The sequence below is a fragment of the Mycteria americana genome, chromosome 1 (genome assembly GCF_035582795.1).
Source record: "Mycteria americana isolate JAX WOST 10 ecotype Jacksonville Zoo and Gardens chromosome 1, USCA_MyAme_1.0, whole genome shotgun sequence".
Lineage (NCBI taxonomy): Eukaryota > Metazoa > Chordata > Aves > Ciconiiformes > Ciconiidae > Mycteria > Mycteria americana.
Window position 1 is genome coordinate 180822750 of NC_134365.1, and position 22593 is coordinate 180845342.

At 40.5% G+C, this 22593-nt stretch overlaps 1 protein-coding gene across 1 annotated transcript in view; it reads right to left on the bottom strand.

Moving 5' to 3' along the window:
* Positions 1-22593, bottom strand: part of TBC1D4 (TBC1 domain family member 4) — a 116964-nt gene that overhangs the window by 77577 nt on the left and 16794 nt on the right. The window lies entirely within an intron of this gene.

The window sequence follows — 22593 nt, forward strand, 5'->3', positions numbered from 1 at the left end:
CTTGAGCTCTTTTCCCTGTGCCTTTGCTGCAAAGCAGACAGATCTGAACAAGAGCTGGAATGCATCTCATGCTCTGACCTGCACCTCTAACAGTCTCGGGGCTGGTATGAAGGCTTTCCACACCAGTGCCACAGTCTAATGGATGAGAGCTTGGGTTTAGCAGAAATGTACTCAAAGGCGGCACCGAACCAATTTACTAGGTCTGAGGATCTTAGGCACTCACCTATGCACAGCCAGCAATAGGGCTGCCACCTGGCAGGTCTCCTCCACGGAAGACTGGGAAGACAGAGTACGCACAGAGGGAGAAATAAGGGAAGTGCACTTTCATACCTTCCTAAAGATATGAAAGTCTCATCATCTTCAAGGCCAGGCTGGATGGGGCTTTGACCAACCTGGTCTAGTAGAAGGCATCTCTGCCCATGGCAGGGGGGTTGGAACTAGATGGTCTTTAAGGTCCCTTCCAACCCATTCTATGATTCCACTTTCATACAGCATAAAGACAACAATGTACCTAAGCCTAAAAGAGCTTCAATTTACCTTCCCAAATGTAAAGAACCAGGTTGTTTTAACTGGGAACAGGGGAGACATCATCCTGTGCTTTCCTCAGAAATACCTTAGTTTCTCAAATGATCTTCTTCGTCCTTTAAAGTCAGGAGGATCTTCACCTGAAGTTTAATTAAAACTATTTGTCTTAGGAAGTGATGTTGCTGTTTCTAACCATGGTTTGTGGTTAAAACAATAGGGAGAGGGGTACAGGAGGGAAGAAAATATTTTGTGCTTTAGTCACTCTTACTAGGAAGAAACTGAAAGGAAATATCCTGTATCTTCTTTTCCCTTAAAATGTACACATGCTCCAAAGCAGAGGCTAGCACCACTGAACAGCAGAAAAGCCTGATCTGACTACACAGTACAAATATATCACCCAGGTTTATACTGCCAGTCATTTAATAGGGAAATTCGAATTCATATTGTCACAATTTACCAGTCATATGTTCCCTACAAGTTACTCCCTTTGGGGCGCGGAGGAGAAAAAAACACATCCTTTAAGGATTACATTTTGTACGTGCAGTGTAACTCAATACCACACACAGAATGAAAAGAACGATGCACACCAGCCTGAAACCACTGCTAGCTTTCACCACCAAAAATCCCCTTCCAGGTCCAGAGCATTGCCAACATTTTGGGGTTTTGTTACACAACTGCAAAAACTGTTTTAGCTCCCATCATGTGCAGATTTTCTCTGCTAGCAATTGTTAAAGACTGTTTCTCCCGCTGTGTTATGGAACAATGGGAATGATAAATGTACCCAAGAGCAATATTTGAGTCGAAGATTATTGATATCAAGTGCTGGTGTTTGGCATGAGATGAACTAAGTTCTGTTAGGTTAGATAGCTCCCTTCTGCCAAAACCCTAACCTCTTTTTTCCAGAGGAAAAAAGAAACCTCAACATAAGTAAAAACATTTTTAGGAAGGTTATCCACTTAAAAAGATATGGCTACTCCCATTATTTGTTAGGTATTGGCAGTGAAATCTATAAAACTAAACCCAGGATCTGACATTTAGAAAAATTCAGTAGTGTGAAGACTTTACCCATAACTTGTCTCTTCTAGTACAGGGCAGTTAACACCAACAGTCACTAGTGTGCTTTGGTCCACTTTCTTTTTAATCGAGGTTGTTTGTTTATTCAGGCATTATGAACTGGGTGAAAGTACGGTTTTGCTTAGGTACACTTTGGTCACCATCGGCTCTCCCCTAGGAATCATTGTTCACAACTACAAAATTTGCTTATCTTAATATTTCAGTATATTCTCCTATTTGTACTGAACATCCTTTTTATCAAAAGGTACACATACCACTGGGTTCTTTGAAGCACTTCAAAGCTTTGCTTTTTGAAAGCAGCTACACAAGCAGATACCCAGCCACAGCTCAGCCCCGTGAGCAGCCGCTTCAGGCGCCTCTTTCATACAGCGTGGGAAGTGGCTCGCAAGCCCGGGCCTCGCACATCCAGCTCCGGACACAGATGGATGGGGTGCACAGGACGCATTTTACAGGAGCTGTACCGCGAGGATGTTGCAGCAGGGGAGGACACAGGATCGGAGCTCTGCTTTAGGAGGATGCTCAGGAGTAAGGTGAGAGAGGGGAGAAGGCAGGGAAGAACTAACACGTTTCTACGTAAGTGATATATAGCTATGTAGCTGTTTACTGCATTAATGATAAATGCAAGCACTTGAGTAGTGAAATACTAAATACAAGCAGATTCTCAAAAGTGGATACAGAGCGTGAGGTGCACAAGTGCAGGATGTGTTTCAACTAAGGTTTTACCATTTTTGATAAATGAAACAGCGTAACTGGGGGCTGAAACCCTTCAGTTTTTACCATTCTGTAAAACTTAAGTGTTACAGTAGCCAAGTTACATCTAAAGCATTTACTTTTATGTGACTACACGCGATTTCAGTGCTTTTTTAAACTTTAGCACTAAAAAGCGGAACACATTGAAGTTCAGCACCCATTTCATATGCACATTGCTTAAGGCACTCTGAACATTACAAAGGAACAGACATAAAATCGTTTTAAATGAAAATACTTAAAAAAAAAAAAAAAGCCATCTCTTGCCTTACTGGAGAGACAATCCTTGTGAGTCAATTGAAAAACACGATGTTTTTTTGGTAAAGTTTTATAACACAGCTTCAAGACTGTAGAAATGACATAGAAGAATGCAAAGATCATCCTTCAAACACACTGATGCAGAGACACACAAGATTTTTTTCCCAGACTATTTCAACTCTTCCTGCAATAATAATTCTTCTCTCCCCCTTATCCCCTCTAGCATTGTTCTAGGGCATGTAGTGCAAGCACCTTATCATGAGTTTCGCTGCTGGACCTCTTAAACCCTAAGCCTGTGAATGAAATACTTCTATTTACATTTCTTTAAACGGAAATTGCTGGAAGAGTGAAACGAGTTCATCAGTGCGGTCAATGAAACAGATACAGCTTAGGTTAAAATACCTGCTCCTTAGGAAGCTGGTGGCTGTAATTGTGGTGTACCAGATTAGCGATAGCAGAAGCATGTGTCCAGGAAGTCTGTGTTTGTGCAAACATTATGCGCACTCTTAACCACCTAAGTGGCATGAACCACATTGCTGTTCAGTGCAATCAAGTGGAGGAATAAGCAGCAGGGCAAGACATGTAATTTATAACTGTAACAAAGCAAAGGAGACAAAGATAAATGTAAATGTTGTAAGAAATAATGCATGTTTTATCGGATTCTTCCCCCTATTCCCATTACTACTCCATTTTCTTAATCCATGACTGTAGCTCATAACCAAGTGCAATTTACATCAATAGTGGCCTAACAGATTCTTAAGCCACATCTTGGATTCAATACTTGACCTTGTTACTCCTGCACCACATTGAGCCTAACTTACCTATGTGCTTTGATAAGCCAGAGAAGTCATAATATCAAGACAACACAGCAGAAAATCCCTTAAAAACATCATAAGTACCAATTAGGTTCTACAATTATTAGAGAACAATTTAGTTCTAAAGATCTGAAGATCTCAAGTCAGTATCTCACATTTGCTGTAATTTCATGATCAGTGATGCAACCATTCCTTTTTGCAGGCTATGAGAAACATGCAGCAGAGAACCCAGGAGACAAGTGCCTGGCAGAACCAGGCTTCCAGCTTCATCATGATGACTGTTTCAACTCTCAGACTTCATAAGCACAGGCTTTTCCTAACCTGCATCTCTGTTTGCTACTGTTGGACAATGACCTTTTTTTCCAAGTCAGATACTAATATTTAAAAACAAAACCAAAAAAACTTCACTACATACTCACTCAGCAACCATACAGAATAGAACATGAACACTGTCAGCGACCAAATGCCATCATCGTACCCAAGCATAGGTTGTGACTCTATAGTTTGAGACTTTTTTTTAGTCTGGCATAGAAGTGATTTCACTAGCAATATTAAACTGCAGTGTGAAACTTCACAGATCCTGGCAGAAAAGATTACCATGTTTTTTTCATCATGATGCTTTTAATCAGCAGGCTATTGACAACCCTAATCAGCAGGCTATTGTGGAAACATTTCGTGATACTATTAGGGAAATACCTCTGGCTCTGAAATTCAGAGTCTAGGTTTTTCTCATTAATTAAATACAAAGGCAGTGAAATCCAAGTGTCATGTAAGCTTTCAATCATGAATTGAGAGGCACTGGCAAACTCCTTATTTGACACAAAGAATAACCTAATAATTTACAGCACATAACTTTTGTCATACTCCTGTATAATACTGGAAATAAGTTATAACATTATAAATGGATACATAAATTTTCTTTAAAGTAAAATGAATTGGCTATGCCTAAAGATGCATTCTGCTAAATATAAACAATGATCCACAAATGTTCTATTCAATAAAATGAACAATTTTTTAATGTCCTACCTCGTGCGTAAACGGAAAGGAAATGACCCATAAAAACTGATGCCCAAACTCCCACATTCATCAGACTGAGGAAGATGGTCCAGCATTACCTATTTGTTCTCTGCAGGAGCTCCCTCTTCATGGAGAAAGAAACTGCTTCACCAGTAAGACTATAGCTAAGTAGACACACTTGCTGTTAGATGTGACCAGCTTCCCAACAACTAACTTCATCTGAAGCTCTCCCCACGCACCCAGAAACTTTGCTGTGATTAATTAAAACATTTACTTCTCATACTACTAGTCTGAGTGCTACAACTGCCTTTTAGTTCCTCTAGAGAAATGCAGCAGTCAGTGAAAAAGGTCTCCTCACACCTACTTCCCTTTAAAAAATGTCCTCAGCAGTTTACTTCTTCATATCAAGTCATTTAGCAGCTTTCTCTTGTTCACTGTGGAGAAGGAGCTGGTCAAGTATTTTCACTGGTGCACTTAAGGCGATCAAAATAAAATCCCTTGAAAACACTGATGCCTTTCAGCCTGCCACTTGCTTCCAATTTCAGTCCGAAGTCTCATCCCTGCTTGCCCCCACTGTGCATACAAACTCACTCCCAAGCACCCTGTTGGCTCTCATTGTCTTACCCAGTTGGTGTGCTGAAACATGAAGCATTAAGCCAAGGATTATCTGCTGCAGGGCGCCCTTACAATAAGGGAAAACAGTGCATCAGATTTGACCCTTTCTCCCCTTTGTACCTCCAACACTAAACTCTCAAGTGCTGCTTTCCCCCCGCAGTCACCCCCTACCTTCCCTTCAGCCAGCTCCCAGGACACGATACGATCACTTCGACACCATGCCATTGTGTCACTCCTGTGGCTGCCAACTTCAGCCTCACGCTTGAAGCACTCTGAACCAACACGAAGTGCCTACCTAGCCTCAGAGGCCCTGTCACCGCTCCACAGGAGACCCAGATAAAACCTCAAGCAGACGCTGGGCAGCGTGGACACAGCCAGTACCCTCCGGAGGGAGCTAGCTGGCAAGCTCGAACACAGGACTCCCATCTGTTCGGTGCTGGAGTCAAGAACCACTTCCCAGAGCAGATGCCTTTAGCAGGATGTATGTCAGTTCAAATGGGAAGCTCTTCAAGGACAAGATCGTGTCTTTGTTTATGCTTGCACAGCTCCCACTGCAATGCAGCGCTGACTCTGGCTGTTAAGCTGTGCAAGAGAGACTGCAACCATTAATGCTATCAGCTTCATGGTAATTAGATTAAATCTGCCGCTCCAAACTGTACTTCACACAAAACACTACAACATCCAGCAAGGCACATGCTGTTCACGACGTCATCATCCTCCAAGAATGTTACAACTCGTGATGCCTTCATATGCTTCTCGGTATCAACATGTTTAACACTTACTGTTTTGGCAGTTTTGTTCTCCAAGAATGACGGGGCTCCACCATAACGCGCTGACTTTAATGGGAGTGGGTTCATAACAGATCTAAGCCCTGCTCCTATCTGAACACCAAAATCCTGGTTTGGTGAACAAGATGCATCCCGTATCACTGGTGTCACCTCAAAAAGGTAGTGCTTTGTGAAATACAATGCACAGTCACAAGATTTTCACCGTTGTCTCCCGCATACGCCTCAATTTGAAATCCCAGCTATAATGAGTGAAAGTACCGCGTAGCTGCTCGGTGGATACAAGAAGGTAACAGCCCCACGCAGAACTTGGTGCACTAAAGCCTGTATCTCTGTATTACAGTGGAATTCTTTTCCTAGTTTCAGCTCTTGTCTTCTCCCGTGACTAAAAGAACATCAGAATTAGACTCCACCTTAGCCCAAAACACTTGGGGAATTGGCCCCACTGCCCAAAGCAATCTTCCTTTCCTTTATCTCCCCCATCTTCATAGACCTCTGAAGTACTAGTTCCACAGCACTCATGTCTCAGCTCTACCAGATACAGCAACGCTACACTCTGCACAAGCACCCAGCGACCTCCGTATTTAGGCAACTTGTAAATCTGTACCTATAAAGACATACATACGCTGTGACTTTTCTGTTCCTCCTTTGTTTTTTCCTCACCCCCATCCAAGCTTTTATCCAGTACAAAATCCAACCAAAAATAATGAATGTCCCAACAATGTAGCTATTCTAGTTGGAGCTTCCTACCAAAGGATAAGCTATTTTAGAATTGCTCTCCAAAGGGACCACTCCAGAATACATTGGAAGTACAACCCACATGGCAAGCTGTTCTGAAGAGCCTATCCTGCCATCATTATCCTAAACAGTTTTACTATCAAGGCAACACCACAGAAGTCTCGTAACAGTGTAAGCAGAAAAACAATGGCAAGTAGAGAAAAACAAGGAATGATAAACCTATGCCTAGAGTACAGATTTTGCACGGGAAAATAGGAGCTCCAATGCAGCAGATACAAATCATCTCCATGGCTTTAGGACAGGCACTTTTTGTAGCTTCAGTCCCTCACTGCAGCAATAACGATTTAGATATAAACCCTAAGCACAAAAGAACTAGCATTTGTGGATTTATTCTACACAAGAGTTTTTGCAATTAACAAAAACAAAAATCAGGATTTAGCTACTTACGCACATGGAAAAAAAATCAGTTTCTATAAAAGAAAACACTACACAGATAAGGGGAATAGGAGAGAGACATACAACGCTGACGTTATCAATGATAAATGAACTTTTTCAGGGGGAGCAGGGCAAAAGAATGAAACAAGGTATCATACAAGTCAGCTCTGGAGACTTTCTAATAAACTGTTAGAAACCTTAAAATAGGACACTTGCATGATTAAAACAGCTACTAAACCCAAGTCGTTTCTTTGATTCCCTTCATTATCTTTCATAGCTTTATAAAACCTATGCTGAACTACAACATAAAGGAAAATGAAATACAGAAAACTTAACTTTTACAAAAGCTGTTCTTTTGTATCTATTAATATACCTAAGGACAGCATAAATTTCCATCAAAACACATGTAAGAAGTTAACATAGATGAGTTCCTCTTCCTAGAAGTGTACTCTAGGAAGTTACATACTCTATTCCCCCTCAAGAATGCTGGCAACTGAGCACTAAGGAGGTGGGGCCAAGATTTTACATAGAAAACACCGGATACCACATTCAAAGGCTTATATAAAATATTTACTACAGGTGATGTTTGCTTAAGGTAGCACTTTGGGAAGTTATTTCGTTATTTTCCTCTTAAATAGAGGATTTTTACTTATCTTTTTAGGTGCCACAATTAATTCTGAAAACATATGATGTTTTAGTTCACTGATCTAGAAGCTATACAAAATGTAACTATTCATTTTTGTAAGTGAAATTACTTCAATGTTTGGTGGTTATAAACTAGCCAGAAAGTGATGCTCCTGAAGCTTGTCTCAAAATTTATTGATATAAGACATACTGCTACATTCCTAAATTGAAGCAGGAATAAATTTAATGTAATAACCAGATTCTGGTTTAAGTCATCATTAAATTAAGTCATCATTAAATACTACCACTTTCTAGTTTAAGAACAAGAGTTTAAATCTGAATAATACTTTGCATGTTTTTAAATACTGATTTTTACACTATAATCTCACGGGTCTTCCTGATTTATCCTATACTTTTGTTTCCAACTGTATCTTGTTAGTACAGTAAAGATGTAAGAACTATTATGCCTTGGCTGTTCAGTGATGCTAATGCATCTCAATTTTCTTCCAGGGTGATAAGTTTGCTTAACTGGTCTTCTTATATTCTTAGAGTATTATATGCCATGTATGTGTATTACTAAGCTCTCCTTTACTTTAGTTGGTCTTTTGAGCTTCTAAGTGCTTCTAAACAATAAGATATTAATTTACTTATACTTGAGGAAGTCTGAAGAACATCCTCCTAGAGATAGTCTTAGTGTTCATTTGCTTAAAAAAAAAAAAAAAATCTCGCTGCTACTCCTTTGGCCCTGTTTGATACACGTAGCTGATGCGCTCCAAAACCTCATGAATTACAATGACCAGATCTCAATGCTTTCTAAAAAGCTGCCAATCAAGCTAGAATGTTTCTATTTAATTACCAGCAAAAGCTGCTGTGCCACACTTGTTAGGAAAACTTAATTTCTCTCTACTCCACAAAATCTAATTCTTGTGAACTCTTATAGGGGTGCTTAAAGTTTTCCCACTAAGTTTTCTCATGCAATCTTGTATCAATAGGCTCTTGTCCCATTCTTTATTTCTCGACTTTGTGAACACTGATCTGTGCTACTACAGGATAGATACCATAGTACCCCGATTTAGGTATAGTAGACCCAGAGAAACTTTAGGTATAGCAGACCTGGAGAAATTTAAGGCTGAGCTACTACGTACTTGTTCATAATTTCACAGATACAGTGTACAGAAAACTCTAGCTTGGAAAACAGGATTAATTTTAAAACACAACTAGTGTATTTTTATTTGCTAGGTATGGATTAACAAATGATGATTCGACAGGACCTGTTTCCATAAAGAAAACCCCAAAACTACTGTCAACTTCTGAAATTTAACAACTATGACGAATTTATGGGTTACAACAGAAAAAAAACCCTACAATCCTGTAAAAATAAACATTGTTTTCTTAGGCTAATTCTAACACTGTTAAGTAAGAGATTGAGGATGATCAAAGTCTTGCTATCTAGAGCTTCATGCAGAAAGACTTAAAATTGAGGATGAATAACTGGGAGAGTTGGGGGAAAAGAAATCTACATTGAAAAAATTAACTTTCTGTACTGATGTGACAGAAGGTCAAACAGCTCTGATGAGAGCTCAGATGAGCTCTCTCAGATGAGAGACAGTTCAGATGTCATCACCTTACAATAACGTTTAACAAAAGTAACTTTTGTTCTATTCTGCTTTTCTAGAAAGCAAACTTCAGATTTGGACACACAATTAAAAATACTGTGATTGCTTAAAATGCTTGTTTCTAGTTTGATTAACTTCAGATTTGTCTCTCCTGTGTTTAGGCAGTAGGAGCAGTGTTTGATTGCTTCATCATGTCAAGAAGTATATGACTGCAAAATATTTTGCATTTTAGGCCCTTACCCTACCATTATTTCTGCTTGTGCTATATATTGTTTTACTGAGCCTTTATACCCCCATGCCTAATCATGAGATGTCTTGTTTTGTCCTCAAAAGCTATCCCAAATATGCTCTGGACTTTTAATGATCAATTATGACCATTCAGTTTACAGATATTTACTTGGCAAGGATTTTGCCACTTTTCAGCCACTGCATCAACTATGTGTAGGATCGATATACAACAACTGTTCCATCTTTACATTAGCAGGTATCTGTACCGCCAGACTGTATACCTCAAGTCTCAGCTGATTTTCCTTAAAATGAGAAAGAGAGGAAGGAAATAAAACACCCTGATAATCCAAAGAAAGCCTGCATAAAAATGGCAGAGAGACTTTACTTTCTGGTACTTCAATGACAACCTGTCTTTTTTAATCCAACCCTTTTTTTGGTTCCATCGGTGGTTCTGCTAATTCAGCCTAAAATTTAAAAATCAAGATGGATTAGAGGGTTTTTTTTCTGGGGGGGTGTACTTTTTTGCTGACAAAGGAAATCTAACAGTAAACTTCTGCCTTCAATTGCACTATGTTTTCCTATAGATGCAAATTTTGTCTGGAGTGTCATCAGGGTAACTGGGGACAGAGCCTGCAGGCTGAACACAGCTAACCCTGCTGAACTGGGAGGCAGAACAGGTCCACGGGCTGCCTGTTCTGCGCTGACAACTCAATTAGAAACATGTGAACATGTCTGGTTAATGGCAAAACATACAAGGGCTTTGACCATGCACGAGGAACACATTGGCTGATGAAGGTGGTAATTTTCTCAGTCACTGCCTCCCAAGGAAAAACCTATGCCAAAGTTTCCATTACCTAATGAAAATGCTAATCAGGCTTTTCAAATATTCAGCAACTGCGAGTTGAAGCCCTTAGTTAATCTAAATTACACTGTTTTATTATTTTGCTTTTGCACCTGCTATTCAAGACTTGTCTGATATGGTCTTTTCATATTTTCTTCTCAGGTGAGATAAAGCACTGCTGTAGTTACAACACAAAGAAAAGACTACAGACCTGTTAAGATGATGTCCTGTCCCATTCAGAAAAATAAGCTTGGATGGAAGGTACTTAACCATTTAGCAGTTTTTAAAAAAATATGTATGGCACACATCCTACAGAAATACAAGAATATGTGAAATAATGTGGTAAAATACAGCAAACTATAAAACGCCCTAAAAGCTTATGGTTAAAGTTAGGGAATGTCAGCATCTCTCGTAAATAGAGGTCTAGATTTCTCTTAGTCTGTAGCTTTGTTGTGGAGAGCCACGGCGAGATCGGTCACTGGATACCCAAACTTAGATATGACCTTGAACTGTTCTCCCTTCTTTAGCTGTTCCCGAGTTGTTTCTTGCAGTTCTGGTGCCGTTCGCCGAGCTCTTCCGCAGCACGTGCTTCTCCCTACAGTTCAGTCTTCCCCCAAGAAACACTCAAGTTATTTTAAAATAAAAGCATTATAATGGACATCATAAAAACTTACAATTTTCTCCCTTTCTCACAGAAATGTTTTCTTGCTTTTTTTTTTAAATGGTAACTAGCAAAATGCATGCCGGTATTCAGTTATGGCTATTGAACTGCATTACAAAACAACTAGCTAACCAAGCAGAGTTACTCTTTCAGCGTTTTCTAATCTAGTAGGGGAAAAGCTTTTCAGACCATGGATACTAAGAACACAGTTGCAGGCACAGAGGGTGGAGAAGCTTTCGAGTAGTCTTAATTTGCAATTCACAACACATGTAATAATCTGAAAATCCAGATTCTTCAGCAAATATGCACATCTGCTAAATTTTTTTCCAACCACATTCCTTTAAAGCTTACTGTCAAAATTAATCCTGCCTGTCAACTATGGCACAATTTATCCGATATACTAATTTTTCCAGGAAAGAACAGCACAATGTTATTGCTTAAAAGCATCATATGTCATCTTGTAGCTGTATTCCCACTGGAACTTAAATTGCAACATAATTAAATATAGAAGTAGATGAAGTATAAATAACTGAATGACTGTAGCAGAAACAGCTTCACCATTTATCTCCATTTTATAGGATTTGGGTTTTAAAAATTTCAAGCCCTTCCAATGTATTTAGCGGATGTGACGTCTTCAGTCAGTTTGGGAACCTTTCTGACAGCCCTTGAACAAGGAAAATGATAGTTAAGCAACCGAGAGAAATAGTCCAAGAAATATATCCAAAATAGCTAGCTAAGGCTTTTGCTGAGATGCAAATGTTTTATCAGTGCAATCAGCATCACTGTTAAAACAGGTTTAACTTCTGAAAACCTTTGGAGGAAGTCTTAAATAACTGACATCCTTCCCCTCCAATTAAAATACACACCTTAAATTACACACAAACTGGAACGCGCCGGCCAACAGCCTGCTGACCGCTAGAAATATTAGGAACTTCAAAATAGAAGGACAGCCTTGCAGGCTGCCTTTGCACTGGAAGAGAGCCTGAAGGGAAGCGAGTCTGAAGAGAAGCAAGTCCAACGATGCTACATTTGACCGGTTTTTTCCCCTTCCCCAGGTGAATCACAGAATCACAGAATCGTATAGGTTGGAAAAGACCTTTAAGATCATCGAGTCCAACCGTAAACCTAACACTACCAAGACCACCACTACACCATGTCCCTAAGCAGCTCATCCAAACGTCCTTTAAATACCTCCAGGGATGGCGACTCAACCACTTCCCTGGGCAGCCTGTTCCAATGCCTGATAACCCTCTCGGTGAAGAAAAATTTCCTAATATCCAGTCTAAACCTCCCCTGGCGCAACTTGAGGCCATTTCCTCTTGTCCTATCACTTGTTACCTGGGAGAAGAGACCGACCCCCACCTCTCTACAACCTCCTTTCAGGTAGTTGTAGAGAGCGATAAGGTCTCCCCTCAGCCTCCTTTTCTCCAGGCTAAACAGTCCCAGCTCCCTCAGCCGCTCCTCATAAGACTTCTGCTCCAGAAGGTGAAGACGTAGTGCTTCTCCAAAGGCATTTTTCTTGTAACATCCTTACCCATACTTCACACTCCTCCAAAGAAGCAGCAGCATATGGCTTGTGACAAGAAAAGATTTAAATATAGATAGGGGTAGTAAGCAACATAACATGCGCTCGCCGTGGTTTTCTCTTCTCCTGCTGGTACTGGGCAGGGAAAGTGTCCCCAGGGCCACTGCTTCCAAGTACGTACTACTCCCATTTGCTTCTGCAAACTCGTTTTTGTTGTGTTCTTTCACATCTAAATGGTGAGGGAAAAGGTGGCCCTGGAAGTGCCCAGACTGTGTGTCCAGGAGAATGAAAAAATCACGAAAGCAATCAAAACTTTCTAGCATTTAAGGGAGGCTGCACGTGAGAGAAAGCGAGTCCTACCGTTCTGGGCCAACGATAAAGCCTCTCTAATGTATGCTAAGAAGCGGGGTTGCATTTAATCTCTTCCAAGAAACCTCAGGAGTACAAATGACAATCTCCTATTCCACTTCTGAGAGTTAGAAGCTTATTTTTACTATGAGAGAACTTGTAATAGCTAATCATAAAGCAAAGATGCTGAGAGCTTGAGCAAACTCCAGAAATAAGCACAACCATGGCTTCTGTACTGTCAGATGCCAGAGGCAATCAAAGAAAGGTTCAGCAGACTCAAGTCATCTTGCACCATGCTTTCCCCCAATTATACGTGATCTTTCTCTTTTGGTTACAAACCCCGTGGAATTTCAGAGCTTTGACACTAGCAAAAATATTGAAAAGTATTTGGAAATTCTACGATCGTGCTTTCGAGTTGTGTTTAGAGAAAACCCTTCAGAACACATCACTGGCTTTCTTAGTGCTCATCATTTCCTTATTGGTTTATGTGCTTTTTATGGTATTTTATGTCAAACGTAAACTTAGATTGGGAACCCCAATTCATGGGAACCACAAAATGCAAATTAATATTCCAAAATGAATAATGACTTGGTTTCTCAGCGTATACACATGCTACAGATGTCAAAGAATGTCTATTACAGTCAGTGCTTCCTTAGACTTTGGGTTCTTTCCTCCCTAATAATTGGGTGTCTCAGTTCACCCCTAGGAATATACCACATTTTTTTCTCAGTCCAATTTTTCCCCATTTAATCTTTTTTAATTTTTGAAAAAATGTTCTTGAAATTTTCATAGTCCAAGCAGCAATGTCATCTTTTTTGACATGTTACTGGTAGAACAAACTATTTTGTATATGTAATTTTGTGGGGTTTTTTACTCTAGACCTTTAGTACTACAGTTACTATCATAGTGAGTTACCTGTATCTGTACTGAAACTTATTATCTAAACCCATGCTTTAGCTTAAAATAAATGTTTAACCTAAAATAAAGTATGCTACATGCACTATAAAAAACCAGGAGTGCACAGCTCATACGTTAAAGCATTGACTTCAAAACTAAAAGCACCAGTAACAGTGTTTTTTAACAAGTAGATCTGAGGCAAATTTATGCTTCCTTTAATAAATATTTGCAAGTTCAATTAACTTAATATTTTTGAGATTAATCAACATTTTCATCAGCCTGAATGATTACCTGTGCTTACAGCTACAAGTGCAACAATGGAAAAGCAAAGGAACAGATTTAATTTTATTTAATAATGAAGATGTAAATTCAAAGAAAAAAGGTCAGTCACGGTAAACAGCGTAATTCTTAAAAAATATTATATTCCTCTCCGACTACTCCATGGACAAATGCCTGGCTAAATACCAAATTTTAGATCTAATTTGGGAACTCTTAAAAATAGGGGTGATTATTAAATGGAGAGTGATTTTTACCTTATCAGCACAGGATGTTTATTCCTGATTAACTTTCTACATAGATGTTAATCTTTAATACATTAAAAGTAGCTCTTGCGTAACACACTACTTGTCCATGGTGCCTGGAGGTTATGTTCCACAAAAGTATTTTGTTATGTCCAATAAAGGCTTAAAGTACTGTATTCGGATTAGGAACCCTAAAACAGAAGGTGCTACATGGTCGACCTCGAACCACTGCAAAGTGAGAATAAATGTAACGGTTTTTTAAGATCAATTGTAGCATATGAGTGATGGCCTAAGAAAATGCCTTTCAGGATTCTCGTATTCTGACTCATTGCTCAGGGGACAGGACCAGTGCTTGGGGGACCAGCGTCAGCTCCAGCTAGCCAACAGATCTGGGACGTAGCTTGGATCTTTCCACGCTGGGAATCTGGGAGCGGTCAGTTGCCAAACATCTGCTTTCAAAACCAGGCAGAAAGCAGAAGAAAAAAATCTGCTGATAAGAAAGCAATTCCAGTTTCTGAGGAAAAGGGATTTATTTTGGTATGCCTGGTTTCCAAAGACAGATTCTGACCCTTTTCCGTAGCATGCAACGAACGGCTCTGATATGGCAGTGTTAACTCTGCGAGGTGGGTTTGTTCCATGATGCCCTTTGAACAACGAGGTAGACTTGGTCTTCAGACTGAAGTGTCTTCTGGGGTGCAGCGTAGCTGTCCTCCCGCTCTGGGAGCTCTATGTCTAATGGGAAAAAAAGGATGTAGGAGGTGGTACGAACTCAGACCTTGTGCCATGGACAGAGTAAAGCAGAATCCTGAGCTGAAAAACATACCTGGTCTCTCCCGTATTACACGTACCAACCAGCAAGAACCTAGTTCACTTCCTGACATCAAGAAACAATCCCTATGGATTTCTCCTTCTTGTAAAGACAAATCTGTCACCCACCTTTGATTTGAAAACTAGACCAGCATAATTTGTGCAGCTTATTTGTGCAAAACAGAGCAGTTTTGCTCAACTGACGTTAAAGCTATATAAAACTTGCACTGAGCAACTAAACCAGACTGGTATTCTGGGTATGTGAGGCAATCTCCCATGGAAACTTCCTTCCTGTTGCAATCCTCATTGAAACGACGTGCTGGTAAGTAACTGTTGAGCACTCAACTGCTCCCATCGCATAGTCTGTTCCAAAGGTTTCTAAACCTCATCAGTCTCAAAAAAACCCCATCATTTTGAAGGAGTCTTAATGAATGAAATGTCTCCTCTCTTCATATACCACAGTTGGGGCATATATATATATACACACAAATCCAGAAATGAGACTCTTGACAATTTTTGTTCCCAGTCAATGGCAAGATTCGTGCTGAAAGGGTGAGGATATCGTACTTTGGATGCTGGCTGGATGCAGGACTGAAGCTGCCCTGCCATCTCGACATAAAGGGACATGCTCTACAGCACAATTCCAACCTTCTTCAAAAGCTAGGAAGATTGAAGGACCGTCCTCCATCGAGTTTGTATTTTGTTGTGTTTGGTTGTTTGTTTTTTTTTTTTTAATATAGTGCTCACTCTTTGCATCATTATGTCAAAAAGAAGTCAGACTCCATGATGATCTCTATGTGAGAGAGTTACATTTTAGATTATTTCTGAACTTTTTAATGTTTGCACCTAGTTAGGTTAGATTTTTTTTAAAATTATTTTCAAGTGCAATTCAGCTGGACCTGTAAAGGCATATGATAAACTCCACTTGATAGAAAAGGCGTGTTAACAACAGACATCAAATAAAATCAGCTGTTTCTGTAAAACCTAATTCTAAAATAAAGTATATGGTCCACAGTATTGTGCATTGAAAGTGTTACGTATTTTAACAGACCTCTGTCCATGTTAGGCCCATTTGCCTCAGCCCACAGTAGGCAAAGAATTTTGATCTTTGCAACTTAGCTCATACTTAAAACAAAATCTGTTTATTTTAAACAAGTTTGTAATACTGAATGGATACAGGGCACCAAATTTGCTTCTGCCTCAAATTCAGCCTCTCCAAACTGATTGTTTCAAATTCAGAAATACCTGATAGCAATTAAAACCCATTACAGTTTGTCTACTCTATGATGAGAATGAAAAGAGACCAAGCAGCCATTACCAATAAATACAGCTGGAAACTTCAAACAGAAACTGAAGTATGTGCAGACAGACTACACCCCGTCTTTATGGTAATCTAGCTGTTACAATCACTGAAAACCTGAGGATATCTGAAGAAATGATAAAAAATTGTTTCAAAACATTCAGTAACTGTCTCCAAGGGATATCAGGGAATTTTACATTTAGTTTTCGATAAATGGAGATCTAAGAGCTGACAGACTTCTTCCTCTCACAGAGTCATATCTGCCCTTAATACATGTTAACATCTTCTAAAAAGTAGCTGCTGCATATTTAGAGCAGTTACTAAAAGTTAGGCTATAAAAAGCTGCCCTTTATATTTAAATTCAGTAAATGAGTAATCACTTCCCTTCTGAAACGCTATTTGACAAACAGATGTATTTATTAGGAAATATATTCTCAAAAATGAGATCAGTCGCTTTCAGCTATGCACAGACCAGTCTAGCCATCGTGTCTCGAATTCAAATGTAGCTAAGAGCAGTTTTCACAGATGGTAATAAAAAGGGTAATGCACTCTTTACTACAGAGGCATGACTGAATTAATTTAAGCTGTGAAATTACTTTTAATGCTATTGGAAGGCCTTTCTCTTTAAAATGAAATTACTTTTACTGAACTGTGTAGGGGATTCGTTACCTCCAGTATTTCCTAGCATCTCTAATTTACCAGTTTTGCTGTTTTGAAATGTTATGGAAATTGACTGTGTTTTCATCGACCTTTTCTGTAACATCAGGGGAACTGATATCAGGCTCTTGGCTCGAGATGCTTATGGCTAAGCCATGCAATTACCTCCTACTTTTACTGAAAAGCATCTCTTTAGGGCTCTCTTGTTTCGGAAGCAGGCTCAGCACTGGTCCTCACACATATGGGTTTCACCAGATCTCCAGATTGCATACAACATACAGGCTGAGTATTCTGTCTTTACTGTCTACTCTTAAGGCACAAGGGATGACCAACAGGTCTGGTCTCTTCATAACCTGTGCCAGGAAGATGCACTGTCCCCTGGTGCTTCTTCAGAAATAAGAATAGGAGACAGTGGGAAAAGGATTGGATAACAGCATCACCATCTTCCATCTTTCCTGAAGACGATCCCAAAAGAGATCTCCATGTTTAGAGCCTCTCCTACCCCCAAAGACTAGGGTTCCTCTCTAGTTCCTCTTGCTGGTCTGTCAGTCCATCTGGAGGGAAACTACAGTGCTCCGGTGCTTAAAATACATCAGAAAACACAACGTTCTTCTAAAACATGAATAGAAACAACTCTTACAAACAGGCAAACTTCAGCAGCAGTAGAACTGTGCTGCTTGCAGAAAGCTGAACGTTTGAGAATTCAGGCACTAACACCCCTGTAGCGAAACCAGCTGCCCACCAAATCTGCAGCCATTAGGTCACAAAGGTCCGATGCCCTGGTGAGGTCAAATGAAAAGGTCATAGAATCAGAGAATTGTTTAGGTTGGAAAAGACCTTTAAGATCATCAAGTCCAACCATTAACCCACCACTGCCAAGTCCACCACTAAACCATGTCCCTAAGCACCACATCTACACATCTTTTCAATACCTCCACAGATGGTGACTCCACCACTTCCCTGGGCAGCCTCTTCCAATGCTTGATAACCCTCTCGGTGAAGACATTTTTCCTAATATCCAATCTGAACCTCCCCTGGCACAACTTGAGGCCATTTCCTCTTGTCCTATCGCTAGTTACTTTGGAGAAAAGACTGACACCCACCTCACTACAACCTCCTTTCAGGTAGTTGTAGAGAGCCATAAGGTCTCCCCTCAGCCTCCTTTTCTCCAGGCTAAACAACCCCAGTTCCCTCAGCCGCTCCTCATAAGACTTGTTCTCCAGACCCTTCACCAGCTTCGTTGCCCTTCTCTGGACACGCTCCAGCACCTCCATGTCTCTCTTGTGGTGAGGGGCCCAAAACTGAACGCAGGATTCGAGGTGCGGCCTCACCAGTGCCGAGTACAGGGGCACAATCACTTCCCTGGTCCTGCTGGCCACACTATTTTTGATACAAGCCAGGATGCCATTGGCCTTCTTGGCCACCTGGGCACACTGCTGGCTCATATTCAGGCGGCTGTCAACCAACACCCCCGGGTCCTTTTCCACCAGGCAGCTTTCCAGCCACTCTTCCCCAAGCCTGTAGCGTTGCATGGGGTTGCTGTGACCCAAGTGCAGGACCTTGCACTTGGCCTTGTTGAACCTCATACAATTGACCTCGGCCCATCGATCCAGCCTGTCCAGGTCCCTCTGCAGAGCCTTCCTACCCTCAAGCAGATCAACACTCCCGCACAACTTGGTGTCATCTGCAAACTTACTGAGGGTGCACTCGATCCCCTTGTCCAGATCATTGATAAAGATGTTAAACAGAACTGGCCCCAACACAGAGCCCTGGGGAACGCCACTTGTGACCGGCCACCAACTGGAGTTAACTCCATTCACCACAACTCTTTGGATCTGGCCATCCAGCCAGTTTTTTTTACCCATCGAAGCATACACCTGTCCAAGCAGCCCGTTTCTCCAGGAGAATGCTGTGGGAAATGCTGTCAAAGGCTTTACTAAAGTCTAGGTACACAACAACCACAGGCTTTCCCTCATCCGCTAAGTGGGTCACCTGGTCATAGAAGGAGGTCAGGTTAGTCCAGCAGGACCTGCCTGTCATAAAGCCATGCTGGCTGGGCCTGATCACCTGGTTGTCCCATACGTGCCGCATACAGGTCCTCTCTCCACTGCATTTAAGAATAACTTGTATGTTTTGTATTTTCAAAATACAAAAGGTATCTGTGGATTTCAGTATGAAAAAAATGTCTTTTAAGTGGAAAAAAAAGAAGGGTGGTGGATTTACCCCCCTTTCTTATTTTCACACAGAGCGAGTAACCCTGCCATATCTAGCAAGAGTCAATCAGGTGTGAGCACATGCCTCTTTCGCACATCTGAGAAAATACACCTCATCTTGGCTTGGATTAGGGTAAGCTACTGCTCTACTCAGACAACCACCATCAGAGACCTGGGCTCCGATGAGAGGCCAAAAAAGCAAGTTATCCATCTTCTCATCTGCTCAACTCTTCCTGGAGATCCACCTCACATTTAGCATTTGTATTTTAGAGCGATCTGAAATTCTGACCCTATTTAACCTGCGTCCGTGGGACGGTCGTTCTTCTGTGAAGAAGTTGAGCTTTCAATTGATTTTACTGACCAGCAGAATTTCAAATACCGGTTTATCATTCTATAATATAGACTTGTAAGCACCAGCCAGGGAAAGATGGGGCCCTTTACTAACAAGTTTGGTGTTAGAGATGGAAATCTTTGTCTAAAGTTCAAAGTAATAACAGGAACCAGTAGGGCTTTAATTTCTCCTAATCCCTTTCAAAATGCTGTCTCTTCTATTATCACCTCAAGCACAAAAAAGGAAACATTCAGTATGTTAAATCCAAATGTGTTTTTAACATATGTAATTGCTCATTTCCACATACCCATGTCTGAGACTAAATTAATTCATAACAGATTCAGCTTAATTCCTTTTTCCCCCCCTCACATTTTTGGTAAAATTCTCATCACTTCTGAGCTGAAAATGTCTTAAGGAAAGACACATCCCCACCCCAGAAAATCCATATGAAAAACTTGATGACACATTTGACAATTTAAAATAATGCCCATTCCTCTGTGGAAGAGCATCACTTTGGACAGTTTTTTCCCTAATCAACACTTTAAAAATAAAGACTGCTTATGTCTCCTGGAATGAAAGGATGCTCAGGTATGCCAATAGTTCATGCTACAAAGCTCTGATTTTAGATCACAACTTTGCCAAGCTTTCTGGACTGAAATCTTCAAAATAGGACAGTTACTGAACTATCATATTATACTTTTCTTTGGGTTTTGGCTCCTGTTAAAAAAAAAGTAATAAATCACTGTAAGCAACTCTTCCAAGGTATTTGGACATGAGAACTCTTCAGTTTGGTTCTTTGTGTATAATCTGAGATTCTTGTCTCCACCAAAATCTATCCAAATTATAAATCTCTGCAAAATGTTGGCTAACAGGTATTTGGTAATAAATGTATATATAAAGTGGTCACATTCCCTGGATGCTAACCAGACCCTGAAAATACTTTCATCCAACCTTTAGCAATTTCTGCCTGCAAACACAGCTCACAGTAGATCTGCAATATGACTGAGTCCACAAATTCAGGAGTGGGAAGGAAAGACCGAGTTTGGATAACAAGCTAGGGAGGGGAAAGAGGGAACGACGGGGACCAGAGAGGATTGAGAGAAGAGAAAGAACTGCAGGGGGAGCTGAAAGAGTAACAGGGACTGTAGCCAAACACATGACAGAAGGAACGAGGTAAAAGCAAGCAAGAGATTGATGAGGACCTGTGTCAGACCAAGGACTGCCAACACAAAAATACTGACATAAACACAGAGATCACAAAAAGACCCGAGAAGTTAGAGTCGCACTGAGTGCAAATGAGCACGGCGGCAGCAGCCAGCAAACTGGGAAGGAGCCGCGATGGCAAAGCAATGGGATTAGGCAAAGATGAGCTGGAAGCAGAACGCAGAATTTAGTACCCACTCTAATTCTCACTCCAGCATCCAAAACATTTTCTCTCAGTAACTGTCTGGGAGAAATTAACAATGTCTTTTTTTTCTTCTTTTTTTCCCCATTAGCACTGGAGGATGAGTCTTCTATTGCCATCAGTTATCCAATTAGCTCAAAAGGGACAATCAGTGGATATAGTGAGGTTCTTGACAATTTTTGTGGTTAAAGACTAATTTTTTTTCTCCACAAGACCCCTGGCTCGTTCACATCAAAAAAGGACATGATCTGAGAGTGAACCAGAACTGCAGTAGAAGACAGTCCGCCTGCTCCATTTCTAAGAACGTTTGTCATACATGGCCTGAGGAACAGAAATCAGAAAAGGAGGATGACTTTGTAGTTACAGAAGATAAATTGTAGCAGAGGAGATCATCACTCTTCTTCTACCACTGTGATCTCCCATGGTGCTAGGCAAAGTGCTTAAACCTCGCTTAAGCGTCCAACACTTTGTGCGCTTCTCAGTGTCCGAGTGACTGGTTTGAAGTCCTGGAGTCTCATGATCTGCAAGGCTGGGAAGTTACAGCTGGAACAGAAGCCTGTACGAGGTCTGAATATAGCAACTACTTTGACAAGGCAGTTCCTAAACACCCTAAATTGAGCATTCAAGTAATAGATATTTTTATCCAGTTAAAAATCCCTTCCCGGGATTTTAATTTTTTTTTTTTCCCTAAATTAAGACATCTCTTCCCTTCTCTCACAAATGTGAAAATAAACTTAATAATGCTTTTGTAAAACATTCAGATCCTATAGTAACAAGTAGCTCAGAAAACCCTTTGAAGCAGTTAATAAGGACATCAATGTATAATACAAAGTATTTGTAACATTCGGTAAAAATAGTAAGTATACAAGAAACTGTCACCAGGTTATTTTCTACAGACTTTTTGTACCTTCTGCCATCTACAGGGGCTCCTGCAGTTCAAGAAGGGACTTTGTGAAAGAGCAATGCCCTCACTGTTAACGTCTATGGCATACCTCTAATAAAACTGCTTTTTCCAACAGACCCCAAAGTTATCAGAAGGTCACATAAAACTGCTATCTACTAAAAACAGTATGCGGAAGAAAGAACCAATAGCAGGTTCTTGAGTACCTGAGTTTGTGGCAAAACAAGTAACAGCTGCTTTTTAGAATATTTTGCAATTATTTAAAGTTGATACTTCATAGTAAAGTATGTACTTTACTTCATCGTATGCCTGCTGGAAGAGGGTAGGTGACATCCTAGATATTCTCCTATTAAAGCACATTTCAAACCAGCTAACAAACAAGCAAAAGACCACTTGTAAAGGTCTTGGCAAAAATAAAAATTTACAAAAAGCCTTCATATGGAAACAAGACCTAACTGCGGTGCTCTTCAGATTAATCCTCCCAGTCAAATTTTGGGCTTGCAGCCAATTTCTGGAAAATTCATACACGTGAGCCAACTCCCTGAAGTCAGCTAGATTTGTCCCAGCACAGCTGAAAGGCCTGCGCCTTTAGAAATAAGCTTGGAAAGAATCATCATTTCTAAGTATTTAAGCATATAGATATTAGCAGAATAACGTAGTTCTGTGCAATAACTGGCATTTTTGTGCCAGCCCAGCTGTAACGCTGGGC